Source organism: Scyliorhinus canicula, chromosome 12, assembly GCF_902713615.1.
Source record: "Scyliorhinus canicula chromosome 12, sScyCan1.1, whole genome shotgun sequence".
Classification (NCBI taxonomy): Eukaryota; Metazoa; Chordata; class Chondrichthyes; order Carcharhiniformes; family Scyliorhinidae; genus Scyliorhinus; species Scyliorhinus canicula.
Window position 1 is genome coordinate 117,347,741 of NC_052157.1, and position 18,345 is coordinate 117,366,085.

The following is an 18,345-nucleotide window of genomic DNA, read 5'->3' on the forward strand; positions in this document are numbered from 1 at the left end:
AATTTGGGTAATTGTGAACCAGGCCTGGAAAGGCACTGTTTTGTCATGTCCTTCTGACCTCTAGTTCAAAGGTCATGGTAGTTTAATCATTTTTTAATTTCAAATTAGCTGCTTCATCCCACACAAAAAGTATTATATTGAAAATTACAGACTGCAGTGCTTCATTTGTAATTTTTTAAAATCCATCCCAAATTGACTGACCAATGGCAATGCAGCCAGTTGTCACATGCAGGAGGTGAAAAGTTTGCATGATTCTGGCTGCAGCTGATGGTAAGCAGCAGGAACTTTCTCCAGTACTTTGGTGGTTTTAACTGTTATAAGTATACTTAATGCTTTGTGATGAAGGCCTATGATTTAAAAATAGTTAAAAAGGCTCTGCACTGTGGGAGGAGCTCTGCCTGTTCACAGACCTGTCCCTTTATTTTGATGAAAAGGTGTGTGGTATTGGCAGGCTCCAGCCAGTCCCTCAGTGTGTTCAGGGGTTGCCGATTGGGCTAGGCATGGCCAATTTTCCTTTTCAGGTGGTAGAGGACTCCGGCTTCTCAGCTGGGAGTGTTCCGGAGAGTTCCCTGTTCATGGAAATCACTTTAAAACCAGGCTAGCTTTTGGTATGGTTTTGTGACAGTGTCACTTTCTTATTGGTTGAGAGGGGAGGAAGGGGTGTAAGGGAACCCTGCAGATCTTTTTGTTGACCGATTCACATACTTCGAGATGGGCGTAGAATAGGAACAAAATGAAAAGGTGGAAAAACTCAAACATTTTGGGCACCTGTAGAGAGAAACAGCATTAAGATTTCATCTGAACGGTTTCTCCGGTCTTTTTTAATTTTGCATCTTATTTTAAATTTCCAGCATCCACAGTATTTTGCTTTTGCATGATGTGGGTGTAGATTGTTCGATGATTCCTGCTGTATGGTAACACAGCCAAACTAACTAAATACATTCCAAAAAATGCCAAGGGATCAAATTACAAGATTGATGACAATTGGGTTCTGAGATGCAGGAGCTGTCCTGTCACTGAGAGGGATATTGACTTGTGGTCTGGTCTGAATGGCCCTGGAATCATCTATAATCTTCACTTGAGCTGAAAGCAGCACTTTAAATAATGCTGTGGCCAACAAATAGGGCCCCAGCCATCCCGAAATCTGAAACTCATCTATCCAGAGTTAGTTGTATATGGATTAACACGGTCGTTTCAATTGAGTCTGGGCTGAGGATTACAGCTCCTCTATCTCTGCTGATTTGCAAAGGTTTAAGGTGAAATACATTTGCCTCGGTGTCCATCGAGGCTCCACTGGGCAGAGACTGGCATTTGATAACTGCCCTGCTGTTTGGTGCACTCTGAATTGTCAAGCTGACTTGGTGTGCGAGGCAAGAATGTCAGATTGCGCCAGGAGTGGGTACTGTTCTGTGCTCAGGTTATGCAGTTTGATAATAAGGCAATAACGGGAGCATTACCTGATATCTAATCTGTGCCTGTAGCTGGGTGTGCTAGATGCTGACGGTGGGTGCAAAAAGTGTGAAACTTTGGCCGCGATCATACCCGACCCAGAACACGACAAGATATGCGAGAGGCCTCTTACTGAATTTATCGGACTCTCTAGACCTCACGAGACCGAATGATGAGCAGGATCCAGATTTGCATTTTCAAGTGAGCAGTTAGTCTCACTTGAATATGTCTGCGTCAGAATTACCCAAGACGCGGGATCTAATGACCCCCACCTCGGAGACGCCGGGCGGGTGCCGTTAAGCGCTGGTTTCCACAAAGGTGGACCAGGTGTCCTGGCATTTGGGGCGGCGATGGGTCTCCCAGGCAATCGTGGGCCCCTGCACGGTTGGGCTCTCTGCAGGGGTGGTACCATGGCAGTGCCACCTGGGCACCCTGGCTGTGCCCCTGGCAATACTAAGGTGCCTGGGTGCCATTGCAAGGCTGGTAGCAGCACTGCCAGGGCGCCAGACAAGCAGTGCCAAGGTGCCCAGATGACATCTTTCCCTTGTTGGGGATCAGGGTTGGGGGGGGGGGGGGGGGTTCGGGCGCAGCAGTGGGGGAGTTCAGAGATAAAGGTGCCACTTAAAAATGGTGCCTTGATTTCTTCCTGCACTGGCATGCTGAGCTTGTTAGTGCAGGAAATTGGTCTACGTTCGGCATCTGCAGAGCGTTCCTCACTGAGGCCTGAAACCAGAGTCCCGTGAATAGCGGGGTCATTCTTGGTACTGCAAGCAGCAGGAAACACCCAGCTAAACACACCGAAAACGGGACTCTGGTTCTTCTCCATTAAATTGTGCCGGATAAATATATTTAATATACATGTGCTGCACTTTGTACTTGAAACAAGCGATCCTAACCAGAGGCTGGCTTGCAATGAAACACACAGCCCAGCAGTGCGAGACCTTGGCCAATGTGGGGCCCCCATACTGAGCGGTGTCTGTGTGTGACCCCAAAAGTGGTATGTCCGCGTCTTCTGTAAAGGCTTCAGCGAGGCAAGGAGCAGGTACTGGCCAACAGCCACTGGGGGAGCAGTGAGGCGACTCTCAACCTGCAAGTCAGGACTGGGGTGGGCAGGCAGGCAACCAATCAAAAAGAGCAGATACCAGATAGCTGGCAGCCAGCCAGGAGCTCAGGCAGTCATTGGGATTCAACTCCTTTCGCCTCAGAAACCTCAGGCGAGTGCCGTTCAGCACCGGTCCCCACAAACAGGGACCAGACGGAACAGCACTCCTGGGGGTCTGCAGGAAAAGCAGGCCCCCAGCTGCATGTCCTTTGGGCAGGGTGGTTCCCTGGCACTGCTGGTGCCTGTCTGGCACCCTCGCAGTGCCACCTGGGTGCCAGCATGGCACTGCCAAGGTGCGCAGGTGGCATTGCCAGCTCGCATGGGCACAGCCAAGGTGCCAAGCTGGCATTTTGTGCGCGCACAAAATCAGGCTGCGGGGTTGCCCTTCATGGGTGTTCGGGTGGGTAGAGAGCCTCCCATATTGCATTCGGGTTGGGGGAAGGGGAGGTCAGGGATTGTTTTGGGGCCTTGGAGATCTCTCGCTACAGTGGGCGTCCTGGCGAGCAGAGCTCCCCACTGTGCAAAACGGAGCCGTGTGCGGCCTCGGTCGCGCGGTCCCTGTTCGTGGCCCTTGAATAGCCATCCCGTTGAATAGCCATGTGTTTCTCAGCACTGCAAGTGTATTGGAGAGGGGGGGGAACTGGGGGAGTAGGTGAATGAGCGGGAGGGGGTTGCTGGATCTGGGGTAATATGGGAGGACTGGAACTGGGCGGGAGGGGGGGGGGAATATGCAAAGTCGAACTGGGAAGGAGGGAGCGAGAGTCTGGGAAGAATCGGATTCTCTCAGCCCAGGCCTGGCCAGAGAATCGGCAGGACAGGCGTGATGCCGCCCCGACGCCGGTCCGCCGATTCACCGGAAAGCTGAGAATCGGTGCCATAGGCGCGGCGCGGCACTGGTCAGGGGCGCGCTCTACGCAGCCACTCCCGACGATTCTCCGCCCAGGATGGGCTGAGCTGCCGTACAAAAAATCGACGTCCCGCCGGCGCCATCCACGTGTGGCCTTACCCGGCGGGACCTTGGCGTGCATGCATCCGGGGGCGGCCTGTTGGGGGGGGGGGGGGGGGGGGGGGTCCGACCCTGGGGCGGGGCCTCCGCTGTGGCCCGACCCGCGATCGTGGCCTACCGATCGGCGGGCCGGCCTCTCAGGCTGGGGGCCTGATTTAGTTCCGCACCGGCCCCTGTAGCCCTACGCCATGTTGTGTCGGGGCCGGCACGGAGAAAGGAGCCGCTGCGCATGCGCGCATCGGCGCCGGTCCCATGGCGCATGCGCAGACCTGCGACGCCCATCTGACGCCGACATCGTCAGCTGGAGCGGCGTGGGTCACTCCAGTGCCATGCTGGCCCCCTGTAGGGGTCAGAATTGTTGCTCCTGAGGGCATGTTGACGCCGTCGAGAAACGCAGGATCAGAGAATCTCGCCCCGTGTCTCTGAACCAGCTGCAGAATTGAAGAGATGGCAAGATTTTTATACTCTGATCAATTAGAAAATTAGCATTTACGGAGATGAAGCAGGTGAAGTAAATTTCAAAGCTATACATGCAATAGGTGGTGCTTATTGTGCTTAATAGCACAGGCTTTATATTAAATATCGAACAGATCATTTTGGGATCTTGATAAAAGCCGCACTCATGAGCTCATGTATATAATGGAATGTGCTGTAACCATTAGCGATGACTGGATCCCATCCATTGGTTGATATGTCCGGGACAGTAAAGTGAGAGGTTGAGGCAATTCTGAAAGGAGAGAGCCACTTGTCTCGCTCAGTGCATTGCTCGATTATTGATACCACAGCAGTAACTGATGCTTGCTGGCTACTGTCTCATGTATAACTTTGCTTTGATGCAGACATGATGCTCGAAGCTGGTCTATCACTGCTGCTACATAATCGGCTTGTTAGCAAGGCTCCTGGGATAGAGAAACAGTGGCAGCATGGATACAAAATTGGCCCCGGGTTGTGGTAAAAGGCTGTTTTTCAAAGTGGAGGGATATATACTAAGGTTTTCCCCAGGTCCAGTACTGGGAGCACCGCTGTTTTCGATAAACGAGTAAGCTTTGGGGGGACCCCGGCGCAGTTTTGAAATTTGCCAAATGAGAGACAATGTAGTACACTCAGGAGGAGAGTAATACACTAAAGTGGGACTTTGACAGTCTGGTCGGAATGTGGCAGATGAGATTCAACATTGAGATGGTACATTTTGGCAGAACGGTGCTGGAATCTAAACCAAATGCTACACGTTGAAAGAGGGTGTGCGAGAACAGAGACTAAGGGGTGGTGATTGTGTACAAACCTTGGAATGCAGCAGGACGGATTAACACAGCAGTTAATCTGGTATTTTGTTTCTGTCTGAGTTATCTCGAGGATCCGGGTATTTACAATTGAAGCATAGACCCTGGGCTGGGAGGGTAAGGTTACTGTGAACAGCGAAACAAAGAAGGCGAAGCATATTTGGTGGGAGGGGAGACTTTGGTGGAGGCAGTTCCAGTCAATGAGGGGTGAATGGAAAATTGAGGTGACTGGATGAGGAGTGGCGATGAGGATAAAATAAATACCTGCTCAATGGGGCAGCGGGGCAGAGGGCTAGATTGTAGCTCAGCTGAGATTAGTTGTATCCCACTAGGTCTTGGATTTTCTTGTGTGTTCAGGCTAGTTTAGGGACTTTCAATTAATACATTTCGCTGATTGGGATTTCTTTCCCGGTATTAACTCGGTGTCTGGTCAGGCCAAAGGTCACCAGACACTGTGGGGTCAGCTCAGTATGTGGAGTGAAGAGAGAGATTCCAGCTGAAGTGTAAATCTATTAACAAAACCTGCAACATAGAAAGCTCTATCGAGTTAACTTAGCTTGAAAGCAACATTTTCTGGGATTGGCAGCGTACTTTATTATATTACTTTATTATGTTATTATGTTTAGAATACTGTGAGCAATTTTGGGCCCCATACCTCAGGAAGGACATACTGGCACTGGAGCGGGTCCAGCGGAGATTCACACGGATGATCCCAGGAATGGTAGGCCTAACATACGATGAACGTCTGAGGATCGTGGGATTATATTCATTGGAGTTTAGGAGGTTGAGGGGAGATCTAATAGAAACGTACAAGATAATGAATGGCTTGGATAGGATGGACGTAGGGAAGTTGTTTCCATTAGCAGGGAAGACTAGGACGCGGGGGCACAGCTTTAGAATAAAAGGGAGTCACTTTAGAACAGAGATGAGGAGAAATTTCTTCAGCCAGAGAGTGGTAGGTCTGTGGAATTCATTGCCACAGAGGGCGGTGGAGGCCGGGACATTGAGTGTCTTTAAGACAGAAATTGATAAATTCTTGATTTCTCGAGGAATTAAGGGCTATGGGGAGAGAGCGGGTAAATGGAGTTGAAATCAACCATGATTGAATGGTGGAGTGGACTCGATGGGCCGAATGGCCTGACTTCCACTCCTATGTCTTATGGTCTTATGGTTACTTGTATCCCGAATGGTTTAAAAATTGAGGCCTTTTGATCTAAGAATTTGTTCCTGTATCTCGTTTAACATAAACAGATTAGCCCAGGGCTTCTATCTCTGGATATTGTCGACCAGGGGCTGGATTCTTCGCCCCATTGACAACTCCGCTACGGGCAGTGGGCAGCAGAGAATACAGCGTCGGGCCGAAAACTGGAACGCCGCCATGTCAATTCCCTGGACCCCCGCAAGAGGCGGGGTTGCGATCCACCAGCGGGAGGGTGAAAATGGGTTTTTAAGAGCCATTTGAACCCTATTAACCAGCCTGGCACCATATTCTCCGAGCCCGCACGATTCTCCGCTCCTCCGGGATGGGAATCACAGGGGAGAGAACTGGTGCACGTTTTGACAAACGCCACCCTGACGTGGGGGACTTTGCCGTGGGCCAAGGGTGTAACGCTTTAAGGGAATTGGCCCCAAAGTCCATCGCAAGGCCACACATACCCACCCCCCAACAATGTAAGACACGTCCACCGTACCCCCACCAGACCCCCAGAATAAAGATACTCCCCCACAGACCCCCTGAATAAAGATATTCCCCCACAGACCCCCTAATTACAGAGGCTCCCCCAGAGACCCCTAATTAAAGAGATTCCCCCAGAGACCCCCTAATTAAAGAGACTCCCCCAGAGACCCCCTAATTACAGAGGCTCCCCCAGAGACCCCCTAATTCCAGAGACACCCTAATTAGAGACTCCCCCACAGACCCCCTAATTAAAGAGACTCTCCCACAGACCCCCTAATTAAAGAGACTCCCCCAGAGACCCCCTAATTAAAGAGACTCCCCCAGAGACCCCCTAATTAAAGAGACTCCCCCAGAGACCCCTAATTAAAGAGACTCCCCCAGAGACCCCCTAATTAAAGAGACTCCCCCAGAGACCCCCTAATTAAAGAGACTCCCCCAGAGACCCCCTAATTAAAGAGACTCCCCCAGAGACCACTAATTAAAGAGACTCGCCCACAGACCCCCTAATTAAAGAGACTCCCCCAGAGACCCCTAATTAAAGAGACTCCCCCAGAGACCCCCCTAATTAAAGAGACTCCCCCAGAGACCCCCCTAATTAAAGAGACTCCCCCACAGACCCCCTAATTAAAGAGACTCCCCCAGAGACCCCCTAATTAAAGAGACTCCCCCAGAGACCCCCTAATTAAAGAGACTCCCCCACAGACCCCCTAATTACAGAGACTCCCCCACAGACCCCCTAATTACAGAGAATCCCCCAGAGACCCCCTAATTACAGAGACTCCCCCAGAAACCCCCTAATTAGAGACTCCCCTAGAGACCCCCTAATTACAGAGACTCGCCCAGAGACCCCCTAATTACAGAGACTCCCCCAGAGACCCCCTAATTACAGAGACTCCCCCAGAGACCCCCTAATTAGAGACTCCCCCAGAGACCCCCTAATTAGAGACTCCCCCAGAGACCCCCTAATTACAGAGACTCCCCCAGAGACCCCCTAATTACAGAGACTCCCCCAGAGACCCCCTAATTACAGAGACTCCCCCAGAGACCCCCTAATTAAAGAGACTCCCCCAGAGACCCCCTAATTAAAGAGACTCCCCCAGAGACCCCCTAATTAAAGAGACTCCCCCAGAGACCCCTAATTAAAGTGACTCGCCCACAGACCCCCTAATTAAAGAGACTCCCCCAGAGACCCCTAATTAAAGTGACTCGCCCACAGACCCCCTAATTAAAGAGACTCCCCCAGAGACCCCCTAATTACAGAGACTCCCCTAGAGACCCCCTAATTACAGAGACTCGCCCAGAGACCCCCTAATTACAGAGACTCCCCCAGAGACCCCCTAATTACAGAGACTCCCCCAGAGACCCCCTAATTAGAGACTCCCCCAGAGACCCCCTAATTACAGAGACTCCCCCAGAGACCCCCTAATTACAGAGACTCCCCCAGAGACCCCCTAATTAAAGAGACTCCCCCAGAGACCCCCTAATTAAAGAGACTCCCCCAGAGACCCCATAATTAAAGAGACTCCCCCAGAGACCCCTAATTAAAGTGACTCGCCCACAGACCCCCTAATTAAAGAGACTCCCCCAGAGACCCCCTAATTAAAGAGACACCCCCAGAGACCCCCTAATTACAGAGACTCCCCAGAGACCCCCTAATTACAGAAACTCCCCCAGTGACCCCCTAATTACAGAGACTCCCCCAGAGACCCCCTAATTACAGAGACTCCCCCAGTTACTCCCTAATTACAGAGACTCCCCCAGAGACCCCCTAATTACAGAGACTCCCCCAGAGACCCCCTAATAACAGAGACTCCCCCAGAGACCCCCTAATTACAGAGACTCCCCCAGAGACCCCCTAATTACAGAGACTCCCCCAGAGACCCCCTAATTACAGAGACTCCCCCAGAGACCCCCTAATTACAGAGACTCCCCCAGAGACCCCCTAATTACAGAGACTCCCCCAGAGACCCCCTAATTACAGAGACTCCCCCAGAGACCCCCTAATTAAAGAGACTCCCCCAGAGACCCCCTAATTACAGAGACTCCCCCAGAGACCCCCTAATTACAGAGACTCCCCCAGAGACCCCCTAATTACAGACTCCCCCAGAGACCCCCTAATAAAGAGCTCCGCCTCCAGTGTCTCTCTAATTAATGAGACTGCGCCCACAGACCCCCCAATTAAAGAGACTCTATCCAGAGACCCCCTAATTACAGAGACTCCCCCAGAGACCCCCTAATTACAGAGACTCCCCCAGAGATCCCCTAATTAAAGAGACTACCCCAGAGACCCCCTAATTAAAGAGACTGCCCCAGAGACCCCCTAATTACAGAGACTCCCCCAGAGACCCCCTAATTACAGAGACTCCCCCAGAGACCCGCTAATTACAGAGACTCCCGCGGAGAACCCCTAATTACAGAGACTCCCGCAGAGACCCCCTAAATACAGAGACTCCCCCAGAGCCCCCCAAATTAGAGAGACTCCCCCAGAGACCCCTAATTAAAGTAACTCCCCCAGAGACCCCCTAATTAAAATGACTACCCCAGAGACCCCCTAATTACTGAGACTCCCCCAGTTACCCCCTAATTACAGAGACTCCCCCAGAGACCCCCTAATTACAGAGACTCCCCCAGAGACCCCCTAATTACAGAGACTCCCTCAGAGACCCCCTAATTACAGAGACTCCCCCAGAGACCCCCTAATTACAGAGACTCCCCCAGAGACCCCCTAATTACAGAGACTCCCCCAGAGACCCCCTAATTACAGAGACTCCCCCAGAGACCCCCTAATTACAGAGACTCCCCCAGAGACCCCCTAATTAAAGTGACTCCCCCAGTGACCCCCTAATTAAAGTGACTCCCCCAGAGACCCCTAATTAAAGAGACTCGCCCACAGACCCCCTAATTAAAGAGACTCCCCAGAGACCCCCTAATTACAGAGACTCCCCCAGAGACCCCCTAATTACAGAGACTCCCCCAGAGACCCCCTAATTACAGAGACTCCCCCAGAGACCCCCCTAATTACAGAGACTCCCCCAGAGACCCCCTAATTACAGAGACTCCCCCAGAGACCCCCTAATTACAGAGACTCCCCCAGAGACCCCCTAATTACAGAGACTCCCCCAGAGACCCCCTAATTACAGAGACTCCCCCAGAGACCCCCTAATTACAGAGACTCCCCCAGAGACCCCCTAATTACAGAGACTCCCCCAGAGACCCCCTAATTACAGAGACTCCCCAGTGACCCCCTAATTACAGAGACTCCCCCAGAGACCCCCTAATTAAAGAGACTCCCCCAGAGACCCCCTAATTACAGAGACTCCCCCAGAGACCCCCTAATTACAGAGACTCCCCCAGAGACCCCCTAATTACAGAGACTCCCCAGAGACCCCCTAATTACAGAGACTCCCCCAGAGACCCCCTAATTACAGAGACTCCCCAGAGACCCCCTAATTAAAGTGACTCCCCCAGTGACCCCCTAATTAAAGTGACTCCCCCAGAGACCCCTAATTAAAGAGACTCGCCCACAGACCCCCTAATTAAAGAGACTCCCCAGAGACCCCCTAATTACCGAGACTCCCCCAGAGACCCCCTAATTACAGAGACTCCCCCAGAGACCCCCTAATTACAGAGACTCCCCCAGAGACCCCCTAATTACAGAGACTCCCCCAGAGACCCCCTAATTACAGAGACTCCCCCAGAGACCCCCTAATTACAGAGACTCCCCCAGAGACCCCCTAATTACAGAGACTCCCCCAGAGACCCCCTAATTACAGAGACTCCCCCAGAGACCCCCTAATTACAGAGACTCCCCCAGAGACCCCCTAATTACAGAGACTCCCCCAGAGACCCCCTAATTACAGAGACTCCCCCAGAGACCCCCTAATTACAGAGACTCCCCCAGAGACCCCCTAATTACAGAGACTCCCCCAGAGACCCCCTAATTACAGAGACTCCCCCAGAGACCCCCTAATTACAGAGACTCCCCCAGAGACCCCCTAATTACAGAGACTCCCCCAGAGACCCCCTAATTACAGAGACTCCCCAGAGACCCCCTAATTACAGAGACTCCCCCAGAGACCCCCTAATTACAGAGACTCCCCCAGAGACCCCCTAATTACAGAGACTCCCCCAGAGACCCCCTAATTACAGAGACTCCCCCAGAGACCCCCTTAATTACAGAGACTCCCCCAGAGTCCTCCTAATTACAGAGACTCCCCCAGAGACCCCCTAATTAAAGAGACTCCCCCAGAGACCCCCTAATTACAGAGACTTCCCCAGAGACCCCCTAATTACAGGGACTCCCCCAGAGACCCCCTAATTACAGAGACTCCCCCAGAGACCCCCTAATTACAGAGACTCCCGCGGAGAACCCCTAATTAAAGAGCCCCGCCTCTAGTGTCTCTCTAATTAATGAGACTGCGCCCACAGACCCCAGAATTAAAGAGACTCTATCCAGAGAGCCCGTAATTAAAGATTCCCCCCAGAAAACCCAAATTAAAGAGGTTTCTCCCAGAACCACCTAATTAAAAAGACGTACCAGACCCCCCAGACGTGAGACTCCTTTTTTTTTTGGAAAATATTTGATTAAGGCACATATAATTTTAACAATTTTCAAGAGGAAAAAACAACAAAGCCCTCCCACACACTACCCACGCTTATTCTGCAGCCCTTCAAAGAACCTGCTCTTTCGGGCCACAGTCATATGAGCCTTGTGGATCACCTTAAATTGTATCGGCTAAGCCTGCCACACGACAAGCAGTGGAACCCATTCCCACCAGGCAGTTCAAACTCTTCCTCCAAATTCTCCAAGCACGGAAAGCTGCCATCGATAATCAAACCACTCGATCCCAGCTCACTGCCACCTCCGAAACTCCCCATCCCCCGGTGCAAACTGATAGCTGCACAAATTGGTGCCCATATCAACGCCCCCTCCACTCCCATAGCCTTCTGCCACTGTCCCTACACCCTCAGGGCAGCCACTACCCCCGGGATTGTGCTGTACCGAGCCTGCGAGAACGGCAGAGATGCCGTTACCTATGGCCCTAAACTTGTGCCCCTGCATGAGGCCGCTTCCACCCACTCCCGCACCAACCTCGCACCCACTATCCACTTCCTGACCATTTGATATAGCGCCCTCTTTACCCGCGGGGTCTTACCCGCCCACACAAACCCAGAGATCACCGCATTCACCCTCTTAAAGAAAGCCTCGGGGATACAAATCGGCAGACACTGAAATATAGACAAAATCCTCAGGAGAACCGTCATCTTTACCGTCTGCACCCCCGCAAGTGACAGCGGGAGCATATGCCACCTTCTGAAGTCCCCCTTCATCCCCACCAACCGAACCAAATTCAGCTTGTGTAGCTGTTCCCACTCCCGTGCCATCTGGATACCCAAATACCGAAAGCTCCCATTACCTTAAACGGCATCCCCCCCCAATCTCCTGTCTTGTCCCCTTGCTTCAATCACAAAGACCTTGCTCTTGCCTATATTCAATTTGTACCCCAAAAACCGGCTGAATTCCCCCCAGGATCCCCATAATCTCTCCAATCCCCCCCCCCCAGTGGGTCAGAAATATACTAAAGTAGGTTGTCTACATATGGCGAGACCCCGTGCTCCATCCCATGCCCCCCCCCCCCCCGTACTATCCCCTGCCAGTCCTTTGACGCTCGCAACGCCATCGCCAATGGCTCTAAGGCCAAGGCAAACAACAGTGGGGAGAGTGGACATCCCTGCCTCGTCCCCAGGTGCACCCTAAAATAATCCAAGCTCACTTGGTTTGTCCGCATGCTCGCCACCAGTGCCTGGTACAGCAACCAGACCCAGTCCACAAAACCCTGCTCAAACCGCCCCAGGACCTCCCACAAATACTCCCACTCCACCCAATCAAAGTCCTTCTCAGCATCCATGGCAACCACCACCTCCACCTCCCTTCCCTCGGAGGGTATCATAATCATATTTAGCAGCCTTCTAATGTTCACCGCTAAATGCCTCCCCTTCACAAACCCCGTCTGGTCCTCCCCTATTACCCCTGGTATTCTCAAGACCAAAGTCTTGACATCTACATTTAGAAGGGAGATTGGCCTGTTCTACCCACATTGTTCCGGATCCTTATCCCACTTCAGGATGAGAGAGATCGAAGCCTGTGACATCGTCGGTGGAAGTACCCCTCACTCCCTAGCCTCATTAAACGTCCTTACCAAGGGCCCCAGCACTTTGCAAACTTTTTATAGAACTCCACTGGCTACCTGTCCAGCCCCGGGGCCTTGTCCGACTGCATCGCCACCAGCCCCTCCACCACTTCCACCAGCCAAATTGGTGCCCCTAGCCCCTCCACCAGCTCTTCTTCCACCTTCGGAAATTCCAATCCCTCTAAAAACGACCTGATCCCCCTCCGTCCCGGCTGGGGGTTCCGACTCATATAACCTGTAATAAAAGTCCCTAAACACCCCGTTCACCCTCATCGGATCCAAGATTGTATTCCCTCTTCTGCTCTTCACTTTCCCAATCTCCCTCGCCGCCTCCCATTTCCTTAGCTGGTGTTCCAGCATCCGACTCGTCTTCTAATGTCTGGTGCCCCCCCTCTCCAGAAGAGAGACCCCTGTCTGGAGCCCCCCCCCCACCCCCCAGAAGAGAGACCCCTGTCTGGAGGCCCACCTTCCCCCCAGAAGAGAGACCCCTGCCTGGAAGTCTCTCTCTTCCCCCCCGCCCCTCCCCCGCCCCCCCCCCCCCCACTCTTTCCCCCCCCCCCCCCCCCCCCCCCCCCCTCCGCGACAGAAGAGAGACTCCTGTCTGGAAGACAGAGAGCAGTCCGGTCTGTATAATCATAAAGCTTTGATTGACAGCTTCTGGACCATAAGACATCGGAGCAAAATTAGGCCATTCGACCCATCGAATCTGCTCCATCATCAAATAGAGTTACGTACTTTCTGTTAATTTCAAAACTAGTTTTCTGTCTATGAAAGTTGTTTACTATGATATTCAAAGGACATAGACATATTGGTTGATTGGGCAGACATATGGCAGATGCAGTTTAATGCAGCGAACTGTCAGGTGATTCATTTTGGCAGGAAGAATATGCAGAGACAGTATATGCTAAAGGGAGAAACTCTAAAGGAAGTAGAGGAACCTTGGTGTCCATGTACACAGTAAGAAATCTTACAACACCAGATTAAAGTTTGTTTCGAATCACTAGCTTTCGGAGCACAGCTCCTTCATCAGGTGAGTGAAGAGGTGGGTTCCACAACCACATGTATTGACAAAGTCAATGGTGCAAGATGATACTTTGAATCTGAGTCTTTGCAGGTAATTAAGTCTTTACAGGTCCAGATGGAGTGACTGGAGAGAGGGATAATCACAGGTTAATGGACATCGAGCGACAATCGCCAGGCAGCAATGTTCCCTTCCAGTCGGGGAACGCTTCAACAGTCAAGGGCATTCAGCCTCTGATCTCCGGGTAACCGTTCTCCAAGGCGGCCTTCAGGATGCATGGCAATGCAGAATCACTGAGCAGAAACTTATAGCCAAGTTCCGCACACATGAGTACGGCCTCAACAGGGACCTTGGATTCATGTCTCCTTACATTAACCCCCCTCATCGGCTGGCCTGGGCTTGCAAAATCCTACCAACTGTCCTGACTTGAGACAATTCACACCTCTTTAACCTGTGATTATCCCTCTCTCCAGTCGCTCCGTCTAGACCTGTAAAGACTTGATTATCTGTAAAGACTCTCATTCAAAGTATCCTCTTCACTCACCTGATGAAGAAGCTGCACTCTGAAAGCTAGTTATTCGAAACAAACCTGTTGGACTTTAACCTGGTGTTGTAAGATTTCTTATGCCCACCCCAGTCCAACGCCGGCATCTCCACATCTATGTGCACAAGTCATTGGAAGGTGGCAGGGCATGTAGATAGAGAAGTTAATGAAGCGTATGGTATCCTAGGTTTTATTAATAAGAAGCATTGAGGACTAGAGTAAGGAGGTCATGTTGCCCTTGTATCCAACACCAGTTAGGCCTCAGCTGGAGACTGTGTCCAGTTCTGGGTGCCATACCTGAGGAAGGATGTGATGACGTTGGAGGGCGTGCAGAGGAGATTCACAAGAGTGATTCCATAGATAAAAAACAGTCGTTACGGGCCTAGATCGGAGAGGCTGAAACTGTTTTTCTTGGAGAAAAGAAGACTGAAAGGAGACTTGATAGAGGTATTCACGATTCTGAGGGGTATGGACAGGGTAAACGGGTAAATAGTGAGAAACTGTTCCCACTCTGGAGTACATCAAGAACCAGAGGATATTGGCCAAAAGGAGGAAAAGTGATGTGAGGAAAAACATTTTTACCCGGGGGCGGTGGGAGCCTGGAACAAACTTCTTGAAAGGGTGGCGGAGGCAGATTCCATCGAGGTATTGAAAGGGGAACTGGATTGCTACCTGAAAAGAATGTGCAAGGTTACAGGGGTTAGAGGTAGGGGAGCAAGACGAGGCCGAGACCCGAATGACCTCTTCCTGCACCGTAAAGATTCTGTGATCATTGAGATTTTCAATCCCTGAGTGGAAAACTAGAACATCTCCAACTGCGTGAAACCTGACATGAAGCAGAAGAAGCAATAAATTGGGTAGCTTATAGCAGTGTCCTGGAGATCAGACTTCAATTGGCGGGACAAGCCTAGAGATTTGGCAACCCTAGTTCTGACGATGAGTGCCCCCGTAAAATGATAAACTATTGGTGACTAAGGTGGTATTATTTCCTGTAAAGCTGTGTCCTGTTTCACAGCAGATAGATGTCTGCGCATTGACATCTTTTTGAATCCAAATCCTGTTTTGTCTCTGTTTCCAATGCAGTTTTCATCTTTGCGTGTGTGTGTCCTTGTGAGGGGGGGAGGGGGGGGGGAGGGGTTGTGATCACAATGACCGATACAGCAGAAAATACCTCATGAAAGGAGGGTCATGAAGGTGCTCAAAACAGCAGCCAGCAGTACCAACTGCAAAGAACACAATGGTTCTGTCCAACCCCCCCCCCCCCCCCATCCCACTTTCCAGACTGATGTCACTTAATTAGGAGAGGAACAGCTCCTGTACAATTCGTGGTACATTTATAAAGGAGATTGGGATAATCAAATTTTCTTGGTTGATGAGGAAGAATATCGTAATCCTACAGGAAATAAATTCTGATCCGCCGCTCATTGTTCAGCACCAGCAAATGATGCCAAGTAATATCACTTAATTAGGAGGCATTGTCAATATAGAAGCTTCTTTACTGTGCTTCAGTGAATGGTTTCCAGCTAATCTCCCCACGTGGATTGAAATGCAAATGCAGGATTTTGGAAAAGGTCATTTTTGGAAGGATTCCCTGAGAAAGTCTTCACTGCAGAATTCTGCCATTGTCTGCTCCATGAGGAGTGATTGGCTGTGACAAATCCAAGCAGAGGTAAGCTGTGCATCTCTTGGGTTAGTATAATGGAGCTCATTTATAAATACTGTTCCCTTATAATCTAGTGACATGGGAGCAGTTTGAAAAGCCAGTGGAAGATCTTGGCTGCAGGAAAATAAAATATAATCTTTATTAGTGTCACAAGTAGGCTTACATTAACGCTGCCAATGAAGTTACTGTGAAAATTCCCTAGTCGCCACACTCTGGCGCTTGCTCGCGTACACGGACGGAGAATTCAGAATGTCCAAATCACGGGTCCTCCGGTTGTGTGATGTGCTGAGTGGACACACATAGGTGGCTCCTCCCAATCAGACCCAAAATAGTGAATGTTTTGAGATTTTTGGCCCAGAAAGCCACCCAAAATTCTCCCAAACCCAGACGGTGCGAACAGCAATGAAGTAGAAAGGAAGATGCCGGCAAACCGCAGTTCAAAGAGCCGGTGAGAAGGCATAAGCGACGGAAAGGGGCACGAGCAACAGGCGCATGGACCAATGGACCCACAAGGCAAGGTGGAAGCCCCGGTGAACCAGGAGGGGTGATGCACGATCAATCACTACTGAAACGAGATTGTAGTCCAATTGAAGGCTTTAATGAACAAATAGTTACCCCAGCAGCTCCGGTGCAGAATGACTGCTGTGGGTGAAACACAGACTCTTATGCTCCGCCTGCTGGGCGGAACCAGCAGGCAGGTTCTACCACTCATACTACAGTATAAGGTACATCCCACCTCGGCACCCCTAATAGAGCCTACCACAAGGGGGAAGACCGGCGACCTGACCGGCGGAACAGGAGTGGGCTCTTCCCCCCCCGCCCCCCCCACCCCACCTCCACCCCACACGCCTGAAGGCTGACATAGTCTACCTGCAGGAGACGCCTGAGGGAGAAGGGCAGACTACTGGTAAGGAAGGGCTGGGTGGGACAGACATACCACTCATGCTATGGGACGAGGGCTAGGAGAGTAGCCAGACTGATCAGCAAGAGGATGGGTTTTATGGAGACTCGGACGGTTACAGAGACTAGGACGGTTACGGACCCAGGGGGACGGTCCGTCATGGTCAGTAGTGGTCTGGAAGGGGCACCGGCAGTGCTGGTGAATGTGTACGCTCCCAACTGGACACAGAATTTGTAAAAAAGACCATGGCGGAAATCCCCGACATTGACACACACCGACTGATAATGGGGGTGGGGGGGACCTGCTGATCGACCAATCGAACCCCAGATCAGGGAAAAGACAGGCATGGTTAAGGAACTGGGAGCATTTATGGAGCAGATAGGGGCGGTGGACCCGTGGGGGTTCCTACACCGGAAGAAAACAAATTCTCGTTCTTTTCGCAAGTGCACAAGGTATATACCAGCATCCACTTCTTTGCAGTGGGGAAATCGGAGCTTCCAGGAATTATGGGAGCGGAATACTCCGCGGTTGACATCTCCGACCTCTCTCCACACTATGTGAATGTGACGTTGGAGACAAGCCGTGCCCAGCGCCCAAAGTGGAGGCTGGACACGGACCTCCTGGCCGCCAAGACCTTCTGACAGAAAACATCGCAGGCCATCGGCGACTACGTGAGTAACAGCCGGAATTGGAAGGCTCACCCTCCACGTTCTGGGAGGCACTGAAGGCTGCGATCAGAGGGGAAATTATAGCCTACAAGGCACATGGAGATAGGGAAGAGAGGGCAGCCAGGCAACAGCTGATCGACTCCATCTTGGAGGTTGACAGAAAGTACTCCGAGGCACCCTCTGTGGTGCCTCTGGCGAGAGGAAAAAGCTATAAATGGACTTTAACCTGCTATCCACCAGGAAAGTGGTGTAACAACCCCATCAGACACTGGGGACCTTCTACGAATATGGGGAAGAGGCTAGCCGCCTACTGGCTCACCAGCTGAGAAAGCAGGCAGCCAAGAGGGAAATATAGCGCAGGTAAAGGACAGCAGAGGCAGACTGATAGCAGAACAAAAAGAGGTCAACCGAGCATTCGAGACCTTCTACCGAGAACTGTACATCTCTGAGCCTTCTGACGGGGTTGCAGGGGTGAAATAGTTCCTCGACGGACTGGAAATACTAGTTGTGGGGGAAAGACCGACTGGGGAAGCTGGAAGCACCAATAGAGCTGGGAGAAATCATGGAGCGGATCAGCTCCATGCAGACGAGGAAGACGCCGGGACCTGACGGGTTCCCGCCGGACTTCTGTAAAATGTCCGCTCTGGCCCCGGGTCCACATCTAAGGGACATGTTCGCAGACTCGCTAGCAAGGAACATTTTTCTCCTACACTAGCGCAGGCCGCAATTTCATTGATACTCAAAAAAGACAAAGACCCGATGGAATGTTGATCATATAGACTAATTTCGCTGCTACATGTGGATGCGAGAAGACTCGCAATGGTCTTGGCCAATAGACTGGA

At 51.4% G+C, this 18,345-nt stretch overlaps 1 protein-coding gene across 4 annotated transcripts in view; it reads left to right on the top strand.

Annotated features, from left to right (window-relative positions):
* The first annotated feature begins 221 nt into the window (after nucleotides 1-221).
* Nucleotides 222-18,345, top strand: part of fkbp6 (FKBP prolyl isomerase 6) — a 97,043-nt gene continuing 78,919 nt past the window's right edge. For 3 of the 4 annotated variants that reach the window (XM_038814962.1, XM_038814964.1, XM_038814965.1), the window contains exon 1: nucleotides 222-270. The gene's annotated coding sequence lies outside the window, so the exon portion shown is untranslated. Of the gene's footprint in view, nucleotides 271-5,533; nucleotides 5,559-18,345 lie in introns of those variants that run through there. The other variant, XM_038814963.1, reaches the window with a different exon arrangement.